This window comes from Idiotropiscis lumnitzeri, chromosome 6 (genome assembly GCF_059441095.1).
Source record: "Idiotropiscis lumnitzeri isolate Australia: NSW breed Sydney's pygmy pipehorse chromosome 6, RoL_Ilum_1.0, whole genome shotgun sequence".
NCBI lineage: Eukaryota > Metazoa > Chordata > Actinopteri > Syngnathiformes > Syngnathidae > Idiotropiscis > Idiotropiscis lumnitzeri.
This window is the reverse complement of record NC_142396.1, coordinates 11851391-11864202: the sequence shown is the minus strand read 5'-3', so window position 1 is coordinate 11864202 and position 12812 is coordinate 11851391. Positions and strand designations below refer to the sequence as shown.

The window sequence follows — 12812 nt, the reverse complement described above, 5'->3', positions numbered from 1 at the left end:
TAAGTGACTAAATACAGTGTCAGCGGGTATGCTACCAGCCCCTTACACGCAGAGCATCTATAAAGTCAATCGTTGTCACTCAATAGCGACACTATGGGTTCTGTTTTCATCCACAGCACAAGTCTAACGTAAAGTACAATCTAACCGTGCACATAGGTGGACTTTTGTTCTTTGGGTATTTTTGCAGAAATGAGCGTTTGCACAGTAGTGGGCGTGAACAGAGCCGACTTTATTGTGGCCAAATGAAGCGGCTCACCTCATTCTCTTTAAATTCAGTGCAGGAGAGGCATGCGGTCTACATGGCGGAAGCATAACGATGCTGGAGTGAGTTGGTCAGGTGGTGAGTTGTTTTTTCATCGAAACGTGGTTGGTTTGATCCTTAACAGTGTACTTGAGTAAGATACGGAACCCCCAGTTGTCTCCCGATGCTGCGTCATCAGCATGTAAAATGAGGAGACAGTGTTAAAGTGCATTGAGTGTGGTACCAAAGGCAGAAAAACAATATACAAGTGAAAACCCATTTACCGACTGGGACCTGTAGCGTAAATACAGGGTTAGTCGTTCCACTCCCATTGTTCTTACGCGTCGCTCAATAGTACTTGAGATTTTAGCTCAATACTTAGATGCACACCGCTTATAATTTCAGATTGTGACACGAAATCAAAACAATAAATTGGACATAGAGTGTAAATCAGGAATATAGAGATTTTGCCACAAAATTGGAATTTGCTAGCATATCCAAGATTGTAATTCTTCTGATAAAGTCGAGCTAGTTGTCAGTACACTTCAGTCAAATTCAACAGGAAATTAGGTCAAACTTGAGCGGAAATTAGCTGTTTATGTTGGCATTTACGCCAATATTTATAGACGCTCCAGTAGGTGTACGTGGCCATGCAATTGTTAAGTCACGACATAAGCTAATGCAAACCAGCTGACTGCCGTTTACACTTGAACTTTCCTTCACTGATTTAAAAAGCCCCCCCGCTCCACTTTTTCCACACGGGTGTTACTTCCATGTGTGAAAGTAGACACCGGTGGGATAAGTCAAGGCGGTACAGGTCCAGAAACAACAAAGGGTCTGACCCGACGTCCTCTCACCTTCCCCACAATCCCCCACTCGTCTGCGTGCGATGCTACCCCAGGAAGGTAAACAAGCTTTTTGCTTGGTCTGAAATGGGATTTCATTCTGCTGCCGTAGCACTTTTTCTACATCTTTTGCAGCCCCTCCCTTGCGAACTTCTCCTCCCCTTTGCCCACACATCTGGAAGCCAGCTCCTCATTTATTTATTTTATTTTTTTTCCCCCTTCGTTCTCCAGAGTCGTACTTTAAAAAAAAAGTTCTTTACCTTGTCGTGCAATTACATCTCAGTATGCAATTATACTGAGACTTTCTCCCGCCCCTTCAATCTGCAGCAGTGGCTGTGCTCACATGGCAGTAGACGGAAATAGAATAGCTTCATGTCTGTTTGGACCGTGGCCCGGCACAAACTATGCTCCGCCGCTTGCCTGACAGTAAGATGTGGGCTTTCTCCAGCCAGGCCAGTCTGTGCAGAGCTTTACTTCAGCAGGGCCACATAACGCGCCTCTGGGACGGGAAAAACTGAAGAAGACAGAAGAAGAATCAAGTGGTTTTGCAATGAATCCCGGCGGGAACACTTAACCTTTTTCAACCACGGAGCAGGGGTGAGTTCAATGAAAAGTTCACTTGTAAGTAGGTTTGGAAGTGATGAGTTCTCCAAATTGTAAGCATAATATGAGTGTTAGCTCATGTCTGTCTGGAACTTTGAGGAAATTTAATACTTTTACAATTATTAAAATGTTTTTCATCCAATTTTGTACTCAATTCAAAAGTAACATCTCATTAATGATAACCAATAACTTGTCTTTACCCTTTAACTTAAAACATTGCCTCGAATTTGTATTTGATTTCCCCCCTCCCAAAAAAGTTCTAACAATATTAAAGAAATAATAAAAATAAAAAAAGTAAATATATGATGCACAGTGGCCAATTGCAGTTTCCCAAACTTTATTGACCAAGCTACATAATTTAGTATGTAAAAATAGTGCAAAAAAGTCATTACATACTGAGAAACCCTGGTCTTGTCACAACACCCTCGCAGCGCCCTTGGTTGTCATGGTAACAAAAGCTGTCCTCAACATTTGCTTGAGATAGAACGATTTCAAGTGTTGTGTGACAAGTGGCTATTACGTAGCTGTACTTTAATTCTTTCTCCTTAATGTACTTGGACCCATAAATGAAACAAAATTTAAGATAACTGGGAACTGGTGTTGTATTGTGAAAAACAAAGCATGCTTTAGTGTCATAAAGGTTGCTTCTGATTGTTTTTAGCATTGGTACTGCTTTTGTTTTGAAAAAAAAAAAGAAAAAAGTTTGCTTTTTTGTTACCCTTCCCATTGATGATTTGGTTTGGTATGTTTAATTCCAATTTTTCATGACCAGCGACTTTAGTTTGGATCTTGTGTGACCGGCCTGGTGAATATGAAGCTAACTTTTTGTGTACAAAGACAAAACAAAATTTGATGCACTTTTACGATATGCTGACACGTCAACGTTTAGTGCACTTTTTTTTCACCTCAAATTCTGAATTGTACATTGGTGCTTATAAAACTAACCACTGGAAAAGCTACAAGTTCAAGACAGTTTTTAAAGGGTGCCAATTTACAATTTGTCTGCCCCCCTCTGCATGACATCACCCCTGTCTGAAATTAAGTGAACATGGTCGCCGTTTTCTGGTATCACGGCTAAGACCATAATGATAGCTCAGCGCACAAGTTATGTTTCCAACTTGCTAAGCAACACAGAAGAAGAGGGTGTGGCACATTTTGCTAAATAGGCCCGGCTCTCCACAAATTCATCGTAATCATCAGCCAATTGCAATGGACTATTCATTGGAGGCTCCTAAACTTTGATGGCGGGTGTGAATAAACTGTATAGTGTCGATGTTGCTCAAAGCGAGGCTCAGTTTTTGTTATGTGATTATGTAGAAATAGCAAATTGTTGAACACAAATGTGGGCCTCATTATTTGGCATTTGATATAATTTTCTGAAAATGTATGGTACCACTGTGAAAACCACAGTTTGTTGTTCAAATGTGTAAGTATTATGAATCAATTTCTTTTGGATTTTATTGACTGTTGAAAGGGGGTCAAAGAACGTGCATCGTAGGAAAGTCAAACGTCCGATTTGTATGATTCAGGATTAGATAACATTTTCAGAAAAACGAAGTAATCTAGTGTTTTCCAGCCATTGATTTGCTGATTTAATTTTGTATTAATTTTGAATATGTTGAAATTTTCGCATATTTCCTCAGAACTTAAATGTTTTAACATTGGCCATCGAAGAACCTCTTATGGTTTGATTCAGTATTGGGTAAAAATGTGAGGAGAGATATCTAATCTTGTATGTTATTTAATTTTTAAATTGAAGAAACTAAAATGGTGGTGGTGTCAATGTTTGATTCCACACCATATTGTACAGACAAACTATGGTCTGGATAGGCAACATTCAAAGAGCATATAATATTACACGTGGTCTACATATAGAACATTAGAGCTGTTATTTAAGTTATGAGTTGAACAAACAAAACGGGTCTGGTGTAAAAAATAGATTCCAACTGGGTTTAGACCTCAAATAAAATTATAGCATATGGGGTGTGTCTATTGGCATCAACTTACATGCTCATTTGCATTTGAACTCCAGGCCAACATAGATTCACAGGAACAAACCACCCTGGCTTTAGGTCTGCGAGTCTGGTTGCTGCCTTTTAAACGTCACCTTTGATCTCAGCCGAGGCAGGCAGATGACATCTGCAGTTCCATCGGTATACAAACAGACGCTCTGAAGATTTATTACTCAGATCACAGAAAGTTGGTTCAACTGAAGTACTGTCATCACTATTGATGTCCCCCATTGGGATGACACGGGAATGATATCTGAGACTGGATTTACACTGCAGGGCTCAAGTGAAGCAACTTGATTTTTTTTTGCTTCGAAGAGGCACAGAGATAGAAAAAAATTCCATGTAATGAGTCCTCTTCCAAATGCAGATACATTTCCAACACACAGATGGGGTAAACCGTGTCAATGCTATCTTGACGTCAGAATACACCAATTGGTGAGATGGATATATAGCCAAGTCTACCCCAATGTCTGTGTTGTCACTTGTCAGTGTCCGATACTGACGCCTATGGAGTTGACATGCAATTTTTGTATATGACATTATAGCTGTGATTACGTGTTCAGTAAATGAAAACGCTGCCTTATCAGATCAGTGGAAATTGAAATGTACAAGGAAATAGTGCCTAATCACAAAAACAGGGTAAAGTATAAGTATCAGTGCGGAATTAGGTGCTTGGATCAGCAGTGCAAATCCAGCCTATATGTTGACAGCCTATAGCCATGACATGATTTAATCCAGCAGCACAAAATATGGATATACGTGCACTTGACGCGTACGTCACAAAGCCGTGCTTTACCGTGGGCGACGTCGGCCGCGGACTCAGCGATGGACTCAATTAGGAGAGTGCAGGTATAAATTTTTGCGTGGGTGGTTCCAATATGGCAGCCGGCGTGGCTCTCCAAGGCCGCAGAGAGAATCAATATCAGACAGCTTGAATTAGAACGCCGGCTCAGAGCTTCCCCATATTGTGACCTGCTTTTTCTTTCTCTTTTCAGCTCTACATCTTAAGACCACTTCATTTCTACTGTACATCAGTTAATTGGACTGGATTCTGACAGAATGAATAAATCTCAACAGTAGAAACATAACGATTCACTCACGCACCGATTCGATTCAATTTTCAGTTCCCAATTTCGATTAAATTTTATATATAATTGCTGCCTTGTTTGTTTGTCTCTGTGCACTTGTGTGGTGCTGCAGCCATCCACAAACGCAATACACATTGATGTTAAGCGCAAGCATGTAAATGTTTAGTTTTAATGTTTAGTAATTATTAACAGAACCCAAAACTTGGGAATTGTTGTACTTTGAGTGGTGACATTTCCAAGTTCATAAATGCAACACGTGGTGCTTAGTCGCTGTGCTCTTGCGGTTTTGATGTCAATCACGCGTGTATGAAAACTATGTTTTGGTTTTTAATACACGTGAATTCACTGACAAATGCCTGTTGTAAATTAAATCAAGCATCAGCCGCTACTTGCTTCCTTTTTAAGGTGCTCGTGTATCACCGCTGTGCTGCTATGAAAGGGATGTTTACGCGTATTAAGTAATTGTGCGTAGGTGTGCAGTTTGTTTCAAGCACAGACATATGAGAGGGCTCTGGTTAACATGGGGTTCCGAATCGATTCTTTTAGTTTTTTTTACTTCAATGCATATTTTGAGGAGTTTATCTTTATCTTTAATTACCTAGTCAACTTTTATTTTCAATATTATTTTATTTATTTACTTGAATTTATTGAACTGTATTTAGTATTTATCATTGCTTACTCTGATGTAACATTGACTTTTCTTTGTACTATATATATTATCTAATCTTGGGCAATATTATTTAATATATTACAAGCTCTGCGGTACGGTGAAAGACTGGTTAACACGTCTACTTTACAGCTCAGAGGTGCAGTGTTCGAATCTCACGACCCACAACCTCAGCAACCGATTGCCCACCATGTCGCCATTATTTAGTGATTCTAATATAATAATTTGCATTCTTATTTTTTCACTTAAATGACTGTACAGAATGTAATAACTTTGTTGAGTCTTTATTTTCACAGCTTGTTCTGTTTTTTTCTCAAATGAGTCATGACAGCATTTTGTGCATTGTGCAGAAAAAATGTTCATGGGACTTTTTTAAAGTTGCATGCATGTGCAGCACAGACTCCTGTGCATTCTTTGTATTATTTACTCCTGCTGACCCCCACGTGGTTCCCATTTGGCTTGCACATTTGCTACCTAGATGCTGCCAGGGAACGCCCAAAATGAAACTTCCTTGAAGTGGTGCGTGTATTGCTCAGCTTAGATCTGGCCCGGTGGATCCTCCCGCCCATCCGTCCCTGTTTTAATCGTCTCGCCTATACGCTCCCACGAAAGAGTCGGCGCACCTAGTTCACCCCCGCCGCCTAATCTCAAACAGCTGTGGAGTTACCTCGTGAGCATTTAGCGGCAATAATGACATCATGATCAGGCCAAATTCAACCATTTGCCATCACTTTCGATCAACGTCAGCAAAGGCCTGATGTCCATAAAAGATTGTCCAGAGCCATTATCCTATGGTGTGAGTCTGTTTAAAAAAAAATATATATATATATTTTCTGATATGCACGAATAAACGGTAGGAACTTCAACTCTGGCAATTAGACAGATTGTCAGAAGTCCCGAAAAGACTGTCCTGTAGTTTGGGATGTTTTAAGATGGAGTCAATATTTATCTTCCATGTGCAGTGTGCTGTGTTGGTGATATGGAGTTCACCAAACTATAATAGCTGAAGCAGCATGTGCTGATTTTTTTTTTTCTGGTGAAGTGTGGGGTCTGTCACATTTTAACAATCGGTATGTGTGCATGACTTTGAGGACATCCATGAATTTGTGGGGCGTGGGTGCTGATGGATGCTCAGCCAAATTTAAATTACGCATGAAATGCCGCTGGTAGTTGCTGGGTCCTCCTGACATGTAACACTGTGGCCGATGCCATTTGTGAGGCACTCCATCTTGCTTGAAGTAGCTGTGCGACATAAATGCGAGTGAGATCATTCGCGGCTTGATTGAGAGGCGAGAAGGATGAGGATGATGGGAAGTGCTACAAAAGCCTGTTGGACACTTTTGTATCATTTTGGCCATCTCAGACAAAAGCTTAGGATGGTAGATAACAGACGTTGGCGACCACAAATGGACTGCGATTTTGGAGGCAACGGTGTATCAGAAAGTATGTTCTGTCCTTGCCTTGGTTTTAAAACCACAGTTCAATTTGGCCCGATGCTTTGGCTGCCTAAACGGGTTGCAAAAGAAATTGAATCGCAAAGGTTTCGTTATGCCATGTTTTTCAGGAATGTGTTTGCTCATTGGCGTAACAATACATGGTCGTACTCAATTACCACCGCACTTAGATTTTTTTCTTCAACTGTTCTCGATTTTTGGCCTAGGAGTCTTTTTAATGAAAATGTTTACTGTAATTTCGACATTACTAAGGAGGAAGTGAGTGATAGTGATGCACTACGTTTCAACTTAATTACAAATTTGGGTACATTGCCGCCTTATAAGAACAGAACTCTGTTGGAAACTGACACCAAAAGCATATCTGTAGCGATGACGTCCACTCACATCCATGATCTTTGCCAAAGAGAACAAACCACAGTCCATCTGGGAAAGTCAAATCATAAAACTAGAACACTACTAAGGGGTTTTACAGTAAACCACAGCTACCCAGTTCAGCCATTTAGGTTTGGGTGGAAGATTATAGCTTCTTCAGAACAATAAAGATCATGAAGAAGCACTGAAAGTATACAGAAAATGCTTGAAAAAGGAAGAGAAATGTGCTTTTATCTTATAGGACTGCTGAACAGACTTTACGTCCTCCACGTTCAACTTGGAGGCTCGAGACAGGTTTCTCCAGAGTTTACGACTCAAAAACCCCTGGCAAGGTTGTAAAGACGAGCATGGAGCGGCATTAATATTGTTTTTACATGACATATTTTATTGCTGTTGCCTCTCACCGTGTGCACTGGAACTGCCAGTATTTTCCCAGCACAGAAACAAAGATGAAAAAAATATGTGCAGTAAAAATAAAACAAGCCAAAAGTGCCTTTTCTGACAGAAATATTTAAAGTAAAAAAAAAAAAACATTACAGCAACATTCCCTTTCTTAAACTCAGTTATTAAGTATAGTTTTGACCCCAGCTTATTTGAACATCAGGACCAAAGACAGAAGGAACGCTAAATTACATTTACATTATCGTAGTTATAATTCATGTTTCGTGAATTTCTTACTGACTGTACCTTTTTAACAAGCATCTCAGTTTAATATCTTGCCATTTACCGAAGGTTCTAGCCTTTGAAGATAAATTCTCCACAAGATTCTGACTCAAAACACCCCAATCCAGTAGATATTTTGCTATGACGAAGCTCGTATCTTTGAAAGAAGATTGTCTGAATAAGAATGGTCTTTTTAAGGCTAACCAGTAGAAAGTAGACAAAGACCCTGTTTGAAATGTGACGTCTTACCTCAAATATACAAGTATCTTCATTCAAAACATCCAAAACCAACAAAGCCTGGCCAGTGAAAGTCTTTTGTGAAAGATGGGTCAAAAGGGAAAAAAACAACAAAAATAATTGTGACTGGTACAGAGATTACAACAAAGTACAAAACTGATGTCTAACCACAAATTCTTAAGAAGTATCTGCTCAAAACATATAAAACAAACAGAGACCTTTCTTGCTTTGGCAAAGCCGCCATTCTTCAAAGTGTGAAGACTGACTGGGTTGTGAGTGACAGCTTGAGAGTTGACAAGAACCCTGAACAAAACCTCATGTTTAACCTCAAATTATCACCATGTATCTAAGGATTTACACTTTGACCATACATTTTCAACTAGTGCCAAGGATCAAAATATACAAAACCACCAGATACAATATCTTGCTGAGCCCCTATCCTTTAAAGTTGAAATGTTGAATGGATTGTTTGAATTGGCAGTGGTTGGTGAGTTCACAATGTACAAATTTAACCCCTGACCACAGCTATCTTTGAAAGAAAGTCAGTTGAGGCTGTTCGAGAGGTGACAATAACAAGGTGTGACCGACTTGCATACAAGCATTCAAAATCAATAAAATCAAGGAAGGAGACAATACAATGGTCGATGTTTGACTTCAGATACTACGATCATCGAAAATCAACATGGCTCAGAGTAGAAGGAGAAGCTGCTAAAGTCACAAGAGAGCCTCTATTGTCCCAAAGAAATAAGGAAGGCTGAAAGGTATTTTGGTTGGATGTGTCAAGTGTTAAAATGGTGTTTTTGCAAATGTAACCACAAAATTGTGGTTCTGTTAACGAGTGTGGTGATGGCACGGTTTTCAACAAATAGCTTATGCTAGACTGATCTCATATTTACAAGAATTATCTGACTTTGAAATTGCTGTCAAGGCCTAAATCCTGGCAGTAAAAAAAGTGTGAAACTGTTGCAAAAAAAGCTTAGCTGGAGGGCTAAATGGCAACTGTCTGAGGTGTGTCTAATGCACTGCTGCTGTTTTTAGATTGTTAGTTGCTCAGCAAAAACTGAGCTAATTTTTTTGGTTTTGACAAAAGTCCAGTCGTTTCAACCCAAAATGTTTATATCTGCAGACAGAGTCTACTTTTGAGAGTTTTGCCACCGTTAACTCTTGTATCCACCAAATTGGAGAAGGTTTAATTAATTGTACCGGTGTAACAGTCCACCAAGAAATTGCAGTTCGGTAAGTACTTTGGTTTGAAAGACATGGTTTGGGTCGCACATTTAATACGATTTAAAATGAATCCTACAAACGACAACCGGTAAATAATCCAATACATTAATAATTCTCTAATCATGAATACAATTTAAAAAAAAAAAAAAAAATAATTAATTATTTTCTTTTGGGTTGAACATAAAGTTTTATGCACTGCCAAAAGCATATTGCTAGCCACAACAACTGCACGCCAGAAGATTAGCTACAGTATGTTTCTTTACGGCGTAGCCACCTGGGAATAGTGCAAGATAGTTTCACTTACTGTCCCTTACCGTAGTCTGTGTGAGAAATTGGTAAAACGTAATATGGCATTAGAAAACTATGCGATGTATCTACCAATGCGCTTGGTATCCTCAGAAAAAGTGCCAAAAAGTGGCACGGATGTATTTTTCTGGTGCCCTTCACAACTTGACAATGGAAAGACACAAAGCCGAAGCAGACTGATGTGTTTTTTTTGTCTACTTCTGGGGTGGGCATTGTGCTAAAGTCATTTTTCCGATAAAACTGTGAGTGTAAACACATTTGCAGCCTGCTGTGTGTAAAGTGCCGCGAGGCGATGACAAGGGCTGTTAGCAACATGTGTGACCACTCGCTATGGCTGATTACAACTGCTGTATTTAGGCGACCAGGCCGCGTGCCTGCGTCCAATTTTGTCCGGATGACTCCCCCCCTAATAGCCATTTGTACTGCCGCCTAGCTGCAGGCCTCATTCATTATTAAGCAGCTCCCGATGGCTCTCTGGTAGACGCTTCTCCAGTGTCATGTACCCGATCCAGTTCCCAGAAGTCTCTCAGTCCTACTAGAGAGTCTTAGCCACCTCATCTGTTCTTTCTTTCAGAGTTTGTTTCAATATTTTGTTAGCGGAGCAGCTAAAATGAATTTGGATATTTCACTGGTCAAGGCTCCGGAGGTACGGTACTGCTTTGTTTTTTTTAGGATGAATGCATTTGAAGCAGTGAAAGGATCTTAGCAGGCGTGTGTGCTAAATTGTGTTACAGACATAAACTTTAAGTCCACCGCTTCACTCTTTGCTACGAACCTCCTGTGTGGAGTTGGCATGTTATCCAGTTTTCTCCCATATTTCAAAAACATGCACATTTGGTTCATTGAAGACTAACTTGTCCATAAGTGTGATTGTGAGTGTGAATGCTTGTTCGCCTATTTGCATCCTGAGATAGGCTGGCAACCTTTCCAAGGTGTACCCAGACTCTTGCCCCAAGTTGGTTTGTACAGGTGCCAGCTCTCCTGCCACTCTAAAAATGACTGCAGGTAAGCCTATATAAAAAATGATGGGTGAATGCAATTTCTATTTCTTGAAACAGTGGCAGTCACAATAGACGCCTCCCTTTTCATAAATAGACATTCAAGACTTTGATGCAGCAAAGTCTTGAGCCTATTTGACCTCACTCTCGAAGCATAAATATTTGTCTCCAAGATAAATTACAGAAGACAGAGACTGAAAGCAACTTCCCTGATTTTACATTATGCAGAGAGGGCAGCTTTTACAATGAACACAAACGGTGCTACAATAAACTGACTGATGCAGTCGCTCCTCAATTTTATATGCATCCATGTTCATATTCCAGTAGTTGTAAGAGCATGTGCCCCACGTTATCGTTTAGAATAAACTCCTCACTCAAATATAGCTCCTTGTCCATCAGGAAATTCTTCCTAAATGAGCCAGTTTGAACTCTGTTAGGAGCTTTGTTAACTAACCCAAACCAGCAGCATTTACTTACCAGATACATTTTTGCATGTTACATTTTTATATGTTGTAAATATTGGTGTAAAAAAAAAATATCGTGAGAAGCGTAAAAAATGATAGTTTTATGTGGAAATGATTAGCATTCAGGCGAATTGATGGGGTTTCACCGCAATGTTGTGTGTATCCAAGCTTGTATTAGGGCGACTACGGTAATTAATTTCTCCCAATCTGCATCCAATCTTCAAATATGTGAACAGGGAGTCTTTAAGAATGATTAGTGTTCCAGCAGACAATAACATTTGGTCCCTCCACACATGTTCTGTGTCCGCGTCTACATTTACTTTCCAGTAGCTAGCTCATTAATGCGTTCCTTTAATTTAGCCTAAAAATGTTATATTATGTGAAGGCTTCTTTAATAATCATTAGTGTTCCAGTATATTCTAACTTATTAGCTCCTTCAGTCAGCCACAAATCATGTGGAGCCGGGATCTTTACCAATGATTAGGATTCCATTTGACTGTGACACATGATTGCCGCACAATGTTGTGAGCGTCCATGTTCGCCATTTATGGTTTTGTTACTTGCTGTGTGTCCACATTTCACCATTATTTTCAATTTTTTTCTTCATATTATCATTACAATGTTGGCAGAGGAAAGAATGCGGTGAGACGAGAATAGAATCGCGAGGCCTTACAAGGCCATGTGTTTGGTTGTGTCTGCAACTTGCACGTGAAAAGGTTCCCGTCTCAGAGACCAATAACAATGTATTAGACAGAACCAAAACAAGACCAAAAGCAGACCAGGCAGTGCTGAGAATAACTTCTGGACAATCAGATATTACGTCGGGGAGGAAAAAAGAACTCTACTTATGTCATCTAATTAAGGGGATAGAGGCAAAAAAAATATTTTTCCAGTTGAGTCACCATTGTCTGAATTCAATTCATGTAATAGTGTACTCAGACTGTGTCTTTACATTTGAAATGTTACCTTTTTAAATAGATAAATCTTGCTTACTTGTATCTCTACAACCTCATGAGAGGAAACGCTTTTTACCCATCCATCCACCCAATCATACTTTTCGTCATTAGGGTAGTTGGTGAGCTGCAGCATATCCCAGCATACACCGAGTGAAAATCGCGGGTTACATCCTGAACTCGGTGCCCGTCAATCAAAGGACACATATCAACAAAAAAGCATTCAAACACCTATAATCTAACCTAATCATCTATAAGCAATAAAGTCTTTAGTGAAGATGACATCAATGTTTATGAAATGTGGAAAGAAGTGGGCGTAGCCAGAGAAAACACACACAAGAACACCATGAATGACTGGGGTCTAGGTCTAACAGTAGAGATAGCACTGAGGCAGGTAGACAAGAATTTCACATCTTACCCTGTCTTAGATACTATTACAAATGAGAACTGATTCAATGCGCAAATACTCGCTGCAATGCTGATCTCACTGTAATGCAGTAAACAATATGAAATATGATAAAGAAATCACACCTCAAGCTTCACATGTTGAAAATTAACTGAAAATGATCTTCCTACAGGAAAGATATGGACTTATTTGTACTATTCTGTATTGTTTTTCCGGTTACCTCCCATGTTCCATCCCGTCACTCCCTCGTCTTCCTTAAAACATTTGTGTAGTAAA

General features: G+C 39.7%; 1 protein-coding gene across 1 annotated transcript in view; it reads left to right on the top strand.

Annotated features, from left to right (window-relative positions):
- The first annotated feature begins 1440 nt into the window (after positions 1 to 1440).
- Positions 1441 to 12812, top strand: part of insc (INSC spindle orientation adaptor protein) — a 37613-nt gene continuing 26241 nt past the window's right edge. The window contains exon 1 of the mRNA XM_088298900.1: positions 1441 to 1683. The gene's annotated coding sequence lies outside the window, so the exon portion shown is untranslated. The remainder of the gene's footprint in view (positions 1684 to 12812) is intronic.